Below are 11002 nucleotides of genomic sequence, written 5' to 3'. Positions count from 1 at the left end.
TTTTGCCCTAAATACTACATCATACTTATCATTAACCCAAGTTCAATAATTGTTTACAGATTTTCTCTTAATATGAAATTTACATACAATTAAATGCAAAAATCTTCAGTGTGCATTGGATGAAGTTTTGACAAATAGGGGTCTGTGTAGTAACCAAAACCCACATAAAGACATGAAATAGTCCTATTGCTCCCTCATGCCCTTTCCTGTTCAACCACTGTTCTGTTGTTGTTGTTGTTATAGGTTATTTTTCTTTTTTCTTTATCATTTGTCACCTTTTCTATAATTCCCAATGTAATATTATAATCACCCAACAATAATAATCCTTACTTTGAAATGGAAAAAAAAATCTACATTCACTGATCTGAGGTGGAAAAATTAGAAACAACAAACCAACATTTAACAAAATTTCACAAGAGAAGGTAAAACTGATAAACATGGACACAGGTTCTGAGATTTATAAGAACACGCCAAATTACACAATATGTTTGCTTCTCACATGCTGCTTAGGAAGGTATTTTGATAATTGACTTATTAATTTTAAGGTTAACTCAGTCCACACAGGTCCTGCTCATCCTCTAGCAGAACAGTGTATTATCTCCATTACATTTTAGCAGCTTTAGGTAGTATGTTCTGTGTCCAGCTTGCTCCCAATGGGCTTCTATAAATATTATCAGCTTGGTTTCTCCCATGAATGTCTGGTTTGCATTTTCTTGTATGGAAAAGGGAAAAAAGCCTTCACAGCTTCTATTCATGCCCAGAATAAGTCACTGGGAAAACCCACTTCTCACGCAGTGCTACCCGCCCTGCCCCAGCCTTGGAATCCATCTGATTAAAGTATTCTGGGTCAGGATGTTCTGGCTTGCTAATGGTAGGGACAACCTGCCATGCTTGGGTTTTGAGTAAACAAATGGACATAGAATCAGAGCACAGGACAAATGAATACAATTTAGAGAACAGCAACTACAACTCATGCAGACCATGTTTTATAATTCTGGAGATACAAGCCACTTTCATAGATATTCTTTTATTTAATCCATCATGAGGTCTCTTTCACTTTCACTATTACTGACAGCTGAGGATATGAGCTTGGAGAACCGAAGGGTCCAGCAACAGCTAGGAGCGTGGGATTTAAAGCCAGCACTTCCAAGCTAACCAAAGCCACGCCCCACCCTGCACCCAGGAACACTCAAGCTTTGCCTCCCTGCCAAGCTTTGCCAACTTCCTATCCTACTTTGCATAGCTAAAGTATTATCTATCCCAGATCAAAAGAGCTATTTGGAAAACCAAGGCCCACTCTCTTCTGAAATGAATAAGGGAAATACAAACAATATGGTAAAATGAAGTCATTTTTTATCAAAAACTGATACCCCTTAGCTGCTTGGGGTCCAACATCCAGCCCACACAGACTCCCATGTGGGGACTCTGACACTGTTGAAGGGGTCCTCAGCTCACCCCATGCAGGAGGAGGAGCATCATCCACCACCAGTGATGGCAGAAAGTGGGCAGGGGACCCTGGGGACAATCACCTGCTGGTGCTCTAGTAGAAAGACAGGCAGGGCTCAGAGTGGGAGGCACCCACACTCCTGTTTATTCAGGAGAAGGAGCAAAATGCAGCTGGGGAAAAGACAGAGCAAGATGCATGCTGGGAAGCCAGATCCAAAGACTGAGCTTTTTTCTAGTGACAAATAAGTAAGGTAGCCCAGACTCTTTGGGGGCTGAATGAAATTGCTGTGGTGCACATATGTGCGTACACCCCTAGACACGTGCACAGGACTCACACACACACAAACATATGCAGACTCAGGCTCACACAGCCACATACACATAGACACACATTCATACATGGACACACACACAAATGCATGCACTTACACTCACTTGACCTACCCTCACACACACTCTTCGTTCACACTTCCACATGCCCATGTGCACACACAATTCACACACATGTGCAAGCTCCCGTGCCCACATGCACACACTCACAAACACCCTGACATGTCTGCACACACACACATATTCATGCTTACACATGACACAGGTAGACATGCACTCACCCACATGCCTTCTCTCCTAAGCATCTCTTAGCCCTGTCTCCGGGCTTTGAACATTCAGAATCTCTCAGCACATCTTGATGCATATTTTGAGAAAGGCTGAGCAGCCAACAGATCCACCCTCCCTGCCCTTGGGGAGGCTACCCCAGGATGCTGCCCTTGCCCGCCAATAAGCCCTGCAAGCACAGCCACAAAGATGCCACAGCATCCCCCCCTGGCAGGGAGCTGGCGTGAGGAGCCTATGAGCCCAGAGATCTGAAAATCAGAAGGCCAGAGGGGCCCCCATCTGGCCCAACTGACTGCCCAGCCCAGTCCAGGCATTCCTCCCCTACATCTCCCACAGACCCTCTGTCAGGAGGACTGTGGCCTCTGACTGCCCTCATCCCCCTAGAGTCCTACTCACCCACAGAGCCTCAACAAACAGCTCTGCTTCCCCCAATCCAAGTGCAGAGCTATTTGCACTGAGGAGGGAAAGGTGGACTGCCAGTGGCTGCGTGCTGTGAGCTGGGTCCTGCTGCCCTGCTACCAGGATGCATGCCTGGTTTTCAGTGTTCAGGGTCTCTTAAAGTCACCCAGAATTTCTGAGTCATGGACCTTCAGAACTTAGGACCAAGAAACCCCAGTTAGGAAACAGAGAAGCTGGTATCATGAGAGGCAGAGGATGAGGATGGAGCACACAGACCTGGCCTATGGGATGTTGGGGAGCTTACTTACAGCTAGCCTCAATTTCCTCATCTATAATAATAGGTGTAATTGACATATGTAACGTACTTAACAAAGAGCCTTCCGTGTGATGGCCATTCAACAAATGACAGCTGTCCCTATAGAATAGCTGTGGTGGTGGGAATGCTAGCAGTTGGTGGGTTTATGCCTCACAGTGACTCCTGGAGGTTATGAAAGAAGACTACAGGTGTATTATTTTTTATATTTATATTTATTAAGAGCTAGGGGGAGTCTCACTATGTTGCCCAGGCTGGACTCATACTCCTGGGCTCAAGAAATCCTCCCTCTTCAGCCTCCTGAGTAGCTGGGACTACAGGCACACACCATAGCACACTGCTACAGAAGCACTGTTGAAAAATTACTTCACTCTATACATAGAGTGAGATACACTCATCTAAAGCAGGGTTTTGGCCTCTCCACGTTTACATTTTCAACTTCTTGGGCCAGGCACTGTAGCTCACGCCTGTAATCCTGTACTTTTGGAGGTCAAGACAGGAGGATTGCTTGAGGATAGGAGTTCAAGACCAGCCTAAGCAACATAGTGAGACTCCATCTCTACAAAATTTTTATTAACTGGCATAAAAGATAATTATAAGGCATGGTGGCATGCACCTATAATCCCAGCTTCTCAGGAGGCTGAGGCAGGACCATTGCTTGAGGTCGCAGCAAGCTATGATCACGCCACTGAACTCTAGTCCTCTAGCTGGGGCAACAGAGCAAGACTTTGTCTTTAATAAACAAAACAAAATAAAACAAACAATAACAAAAAAAAATCCACCTTCTTTACAGACTTCTAAAATTTTAGTTTCTTATTACAGAGAATTTCGTACTCAATGACATGCTTCCAGAGACGTTTAGACCCCTGATTTTGGAGTCAGGAACCCAGACATTTATTGTCCTATCTGGATTCCTGAGACCCAAAGGGAAAATAACAAGTTAGTTATGGGACTCATTATTCAACTCTCACTTAAATAGAAAGAAATTTTATAAAATGCTTCCACGAAAAGGTTCTGAAGGCCAGAGGTTGAAATTACTCATCGGGGATAAAAGGTGCCCTGCCATCTCACACTAGTCCACTCCCTTGTCACTGTTTAGCACCCACCCTATGTAGCTGCCTCTCTTCTCCACGAAGATTCTGCAGGTTGTCCACCCTCCACAAACCTTTTCCTGAGCACCCAGCACATGCTTGAAACTGTGCTGACATAAGCAGTAGTGTGCTTCCTCCATCGAGCCCATGGTCTCAGAGAGGAAAACAGCCTTCAGAGTCAAGGCTGGATAGGACCATAGTAAGCTCCCAGCCTGAGCCGTTGATTTTGTGGATAAAACTGGGGCCCAGAGAGTGATGTGACTTTTCAAAGGCACACATGGAATTAGTGACAGGACTGGCCCCAGCACCCAGGGTTCCTGACACCTCACATGTTTTCACAAATGTCTCTGCAAAAATGCCAGTTCTGCCAAATGCCAGAGAAGCATCAACAAGGATCTGGGAGCCCAGGTGAGGGTGAGACGAATTCTGGCCATGGGGAAAAGGGAAAGCTGGTTCTACAAAGGAGCCACCATCTGCACTGTCCTCAAAAACTAAAGAAAAGGATGTCTGAGGGATTCCAGGAAGAGGGTGGGAGGCAGAAGGTGCAGGGAAGCTGCACAGATTCTGCATGTTTGGTAGGATGGACAGAAGGAAATGGAGCTGGATACACAGGTATGATTTAGGGAGGGCATGCTCTGGTTTGAACATGTCTCCTCAATGCAGCGGTTCTACTATGATAGCATTAAGAGGTGGGGCCTGTAAGAGGTGGCTAGGTCCTATCCCGTAAATGGGATTAAGCCCCTTCTAAGAGAGGCCTCATACAGTATTCTGTTAGCTTGCTCTTCTGTTCTTCTGCTTTGTTAAGATGCAGTAACAAAGCCCTCACCAGACACCAGAAGTTGCCATCTTGATCTGGGACAGTGGTTCTCAACCTTCCTAATGCTGCAACCCTTTAATACAGTTCCTCAGTTTGTGGTGACCCCTAACCATAAAATTATTTTCATTGCTACTAGCAATGAAAGGTTGTGGCATTAGGAAGGTAGCAACAAAAATAATTCTAATAATATTAAAGGGTCATGGCATTAGAAAGGTTGAGAACCACGGATCTGGGACTTCCCAGCCTCCAAAACTATGAGGAATAAAATTCTGTTCTTTAGGGTGATGCCTGTGGCTTAGTGAGTAGCGTGCCAGCCCCATATATGTGTTAAAACCTAGCCCCGTCCAAACTGCAACCAAAAAATAACCAGGCATTATGGCAGCTACTCAGGAGGCTGAGGAAAGAGAATCGCCTAGGCCCAAGAGCTGGAGGTTTCTGTGAGCTGTGACGCCATAGCACTCTACAGAGGGTGACAAAATGAGACTTTAGCTCCAAAATAAAAATAAAAACCCTCTTCTTTATAAATTACCTAGTCTCGGGTATTCTGCTACAGTAGCACAAATGGACGAAGAAAGGGCAGTGCACTAAATTCTGGGACAGGAGTCTGGACTCAATTCTGGGAGCTGGGAGCACAGAGACAGCAGGTTCCAGAGCCAGGCAGGCCATGAAGATGAGCATCTCAGCCCCCAGGAGGGTGCATGGGCTGGACCCACAGTCTCTTTCCCCTCGCAAAACCTCACACACATGGGCAGCCACAGGGAGAACACTGGGCTCTTCTAACTCCAGCTCCCTGGGTCCATCAGACAATAACTGTAGCTTTGGGAAGGACCAGAACCATATGCTTGATTTTTCTTCCCATTACCCTATAGTACTTTGTTCATATTTCATGCAACATTCCAGTCATGATAAATGTTGTCGCCGTCCAATCTACAAGGCTAAAAAGAATGTACACCCTTTCACAATCTTATGCATTTTTTAACTGCTCAAACTGTTGACATCTAATGTTAATCAAAGCAGAGCATGAGAGAGAGATGTGATTTAGGGATGTAATTTGCAGTATTGCTGCTTGAATCTTTGCACAAAAGACAAGCTCTCTGAATTTCATTTCTACCAACTCCCTTGAAGTTTTTAATCTTCCCTTCTGCCACCCAACTCCCACAAATAAGATATGAATGAATGCTATAAGCCTTAAACTTTATTACCAACACTCAGTTGTAAAGTAGTTTTATTAAAGCTTTCCCAAAGGCCATAATATGTTGATCTTGCAAAAACCAAAATAAAGTGCAGAAATGTAACATGGCCACAGTGTTCACACTTCATAGTCACAAAAAGCATGTTGCAAGAGAATTTATCTGTGGTAGTCATGTAATTCCTAGCATGGTATTGACCTGCCTATTTTGAATTTCCTTTTTTTTTTCTTCTGTACTTCATGATGGTGGTTGCAGCTATGATTTAGTAAAACTATAATAAAAGGGTATCAATCTAGGAATCTAAAAATTGTGATCGAGAATTTCTATATTCCTTTTGTTGCCTCTAATGAGATTTTGAACTGAAGGGAGAACCCTTTCTCTCCCAGAGACAGACTTGCTGACAAAAACTGCTAAAGAAGGCAGCGGGGAATTGAAAGCAGGGAATTGCTTCTTCCTGTCAATGTATCCCTGTGGAGTCAACCCTAGTGCAAAGCCCTTGATTAAAAAGTCAAGATATTGTGAAGCAATTTCAAGATCTGGCAAGAAGATAAGCTTAGAAAATGTGAAAAGTCTCCAATTATGAACACCTAGAAATGATAGATAATTTTTTTTTCTTAACACCCATAGCTAAGCTTGCAAGATGGCTCAGGTGCCAGAAATAGAGAAGGGACTGAAAAACACAGAGTGTGAGCAGGAGAGCAGGTACTGTGGTTGCCGTGAGGGCATGGGGTATCCTACTGAGGAAGAGTAGGTGAGGCCCTCAGACAGACAGATGTCTCCATCAAGCTGGGACCCTTGAAGGACTATTCTCTAACTCTAAGTCAAAGGAGAAAAAAATCTGCTCATCAGCACAATAAACAAGGACACTTGTTAGCCTTTACCTGGGTTCTGGGTTAAATAAAGTAAAAACTTGCCACCTTAGAAATACAAACTAGGCCAATGTCTTAAATATTTTAGGGACCAAATTTACGTTGCCACAGGGTATAAGAATTCTTGAGCTAAGAAATTAATGTAAAAATTAGTTCCATGCTGATAATAACCCTGGGAGCAATCAGAAATAAATGCAAAACTACTCTCAACAAGGAAAGGTGCGTAGGAGTCCCACAGAGAAAAGAAGCCACACTAAAGTTCAATTAGAATTTTAAAAATTACAACACACAAAAGAAAATATTCTACAATGAGTGAAAGTCAGCAGACATAAAACAACCAGCAGGATTAGAACAACAAGAAATTTACAAAATGGAACCACAATCTAAACAAGGTACAAATACATTTAAAATAAATAAAGATATAAAAAATGGTAGAAAATCCAAATAAAAGAAGACACTGAGAAAAAAAAAAAAACATACAGATCTGGGAAAGAACTAAGTAGTACTTATAGGGGGATAAGAAAACACTAAAATAAAAAACACAACAGATTAAATACCAGATGTAAGGGAGGAGAAAATTAGTGAACTGGAAAACAGACCTAAGGGAATTTAGCAGAATGCAGCACAAAGAGACACAAAGATAAAAAATATGAAATTGAACTTAAGAGACATGGGTATAGAAAGACAAGTTTCAGCAAATGTCTTTTTGGAATTTGAGAAGCAAGAATGGCAGAACAATAATAATCAAAGTGATGATGACTAGGAATTTTCCAGAATTTAAAATATGAATCTTCAAATTCATCGAGCAACATAAATATTAAATAAGACATATAAAAGTGAATCCTCCCTTAGATATTGAAACACATCATATTAAAGTTGAAGAATATCAGAAACAAAAAGAAAATCTTGCCTAAAATGTTGTATTACCAAAAAAGATATAAAACTAAAAATAGATTTTTTAAAGAATAAAAATTAAGACCATAAAAAATAGGAATAAAATCCTTAAAGTGCCAAAAGAAAATGACATATAAATCATAATTCTATTGCCAAATAAATTACCATGTAGGAATAAAGATTTTATTTTATTTTTATTTATTTATTTATTTTTAGAGACAGAGTCTCACTTTATCATCCTTGGTAGAGTGCTGTGTCATCACAGCTCACAGCAACCTCCAGCTCTTGGGCTTAGGCAATTCTCTTGCCTCAGCCTCCTGAGTAGCTGGGACTACAGGTGCCTATTTTTTGTTGCAGTTTGGCCAGGGTTGGGTTTGAACCCGCTACCCTTGGTATACGGGGGCCAGTGTCCTACTCACTGAGCCACAGGCATCACCAGGAACAAAGATTTTAAAAATTTCTGACAGTTTATCACTCATATTCCTCACTATAAAAACTATGAAGATGTCCCTTCAGAGAGAAAGAAAGTGAATCCAGAAAACAGAAACTGATAAATATATAGTTAATTATAATCCTGTATCAACTGTATAAAATTATATTTTAGAGGTAAAATGAGGAAAGGAGTGATCAGAATTAAAACCTTTTAAGTACCACTTTATATTATCTGGAGAAGGAAAGAGATGTTAAATAAATTTAGATGTTAAGTCAAATATATATGTCAGAAAAAATAGGAGTAACTATTAAAAGAACAGGAACATTGTAGAGAAAACAGAGGAATAAGTAAAAACCTAGTCAATTAAGAGAAAGGATGAAAGAAGGGAAATAAAGAAGCAAAGACAAAGTAGGACTAATAAAAATCACAAATGATGAAAGAGTTTCAAATAAATCATATCACAATAAATATAAAAGTATAAACTTAACCAGCTAAAAGACTATGACTGTCAAGCTTGATTTTTAAAGGTTAAGATAAAATGTAGTTATATGCTACCTATAAGAGATCTACCTAAACATACTGTTGCAAAAAGATTTAAGTTTAGGATTTAAGTATATATCAGTCCAAACTAAATCAGAATAGGATCAGTATCTATCACAGGCAGAATGGCATAGGAGTTAAAGACCATAAACTCTGGAGCCACACTGCCCAAGTTCAGATTCAAGTTCTTCCACTTACTAGCTATGCAATTGGAGCACTGATTAGTCTTTTTGCACCTTAGTTTTCTCATATGCAAAATGGCAATAACATCTACCTCATAAAACTTAGTTATTTTATGTAATAGTTCTTGGCATATACTAAGCACTCTGTAAGTGTGAGCTATAAAATGGAGATGATGATGATAACATAAATTTAAAAGATGTTAAGATTTTTTAAAAGTATTATTTTGGATACCTAGAATTATTACAAAAATTATAAAAGGAAAATAAAATAATTCTGAACATGCAGACACCCAATAATATACCCTTAAAAAATAACATGAAACAAAAATTGACAAAATTTCTAGAAAATATATCAAATTCACAGTCATATTTGTAGATTTTAATGTGTATCTCTCAAGAAAATGATGGATCAAGAAAAGAAAAAATATTTGATATAAAAATCTTAAAACAACACAATTACAACCTTGATCTCTTATATATATAAAGAACCCAAGACCCAAGAATAAAAGAATGTGCATCTTTTTAAAGTAATGTTGACCACATACTATGAAACAAAAACATTTCCCAAAAAACTCAATTTATTTAAATTCCATGCAGATTTTTTATGATAAAGCAACAAAAATAACAAATGTATAATGTCTACTAAACACATGGAAATTTAAACACATAGTTCTAAATATTCCATAGGTCAAAAAATAAATCATAGTAGAAATTGGAATATAACTGTAATTAAATGTAATGAAAACACTATATATTAAAGTTTGTGAAGCATAGCTAAAGCTATCCTTAAAGGAAAGCTTATAGTAATAAGTACAAATTTTGGACTAAAAGGATGAAAATCAATGAGCTAAGCATCCCACTCTAGATGTCTGAAGAAAATCAGCATAGTAGATACAAAGGAAAGTAAAAGGAACAAATAATGCTATGTTAAGAGAAAAATTAGGGAGGTAGAAAACAAACAAACATTTCCATCCACAAAACCTAAACTGGTTTCTTGGAAATAACAAATGAAATTGTGAAACCTCTGCCAAGAATGATGAAGAAAACAGATATGAGTAAACTTATAATAACAATATTAAAATAGATAATGTTTAAGGAGAACTTACTATGTTCCAGATCAGGTTCTAAGTTCTTTATACTATTAATTTATTTAATCCTCAAAACAACTTTATAAAATAGGAACAAATACAATCTAATTTTATGGTTGAATTTACTTTAACATAGAGCAGGTAAGTAACTTGCCCAAGGTCACCCAGCTAAAACATAGGTGAACCAGGACCTGAACAATATAGCATTATGTTTAGAGATCACATGTTTAAGTAACCACATTTTGGAGCCCTTCACAAAGTTAGGAATGAAAAGAGGATTAGAGGCACAGATATGATAGACAGTTTTTGGAGTATTTTTTGGTTTTGGTTTTGTGTTATTTTCTAAGCCTGAAACAAAGTTTATTGAGGAAAAGAAAGACAGGGCAAGATACAGGTTTATAGAGCAAGATACATGTGCCACAGACAGTAAATGGGTCTCCATTGTTGTGATGAGGAAAAGGCCAGTTTTTGGAAAGTTTGATAACACCAAGTATTGCTGAAATGTAGACAGACAGTTTTCATATGCTGCTGGTAGGAGTGGCTACTGGGAGAACCATTTTGGAGAAGAGTTTGGAAATAAGGATAAAGCTCAGGGTCAGCAAATCCTATTGCCCTAAATCACTCCATCTAGGAGTGATCCTAGATACACACTCACCTGAATTCACAAGGAGTCAAAACTGTCATTAAACACATTTTGATAGTTTAAGTACAGTAGGGAAGTAGATAAATTTTTGTTTACTCAAATATGCATAATTTATATTATACAGTAGCTAAAATGAATGAATTTATTTACAATCAATTTGAGAATAAAACTTAAAAACATAAGAATGCCTGGAAAAAGAACATTGCAAATGGATCTACCATATGGATACCAGACAAAGTGGCACCCCAGCCAGCTCAGCTGAGCAGGGCTGGGGATCCTGATGCCTTTGTCTTGGCTGGGGCAGCCAGCAGAGGAACCCGCAGGCTGGAGCAAGGAGGGAGCTTTCCTCTCCCATGGGAGGCTCCAGTAGCAAAAAAAAGACCTGACCTAGCAGGGGAAAACACTGGCGATTCCTCCAGTGCATCCCTGATTGGTTCATTTACAATCCTGCTCCTGATTGGTCTATTTTTAGGAGAAAATAG

The sequence above is a fragment of the Otolemur garnettii genome, unplaced genomic scaffold (assembly GCF_000181295.1).
Source record: "Otolemur garnettii isolate 467f Iridium unplaced genomic scaffold, OtoGar3 scaffold00011, whole genome shotgun sequence".
NCBI lineage: Eukaryota > Metazoa > Chordata > Mammalia > Primates > Galagidae > Otolemur > Otolemur garnettii.
This window is presented reverse-complemented; position numbering follows the sequence as displayed.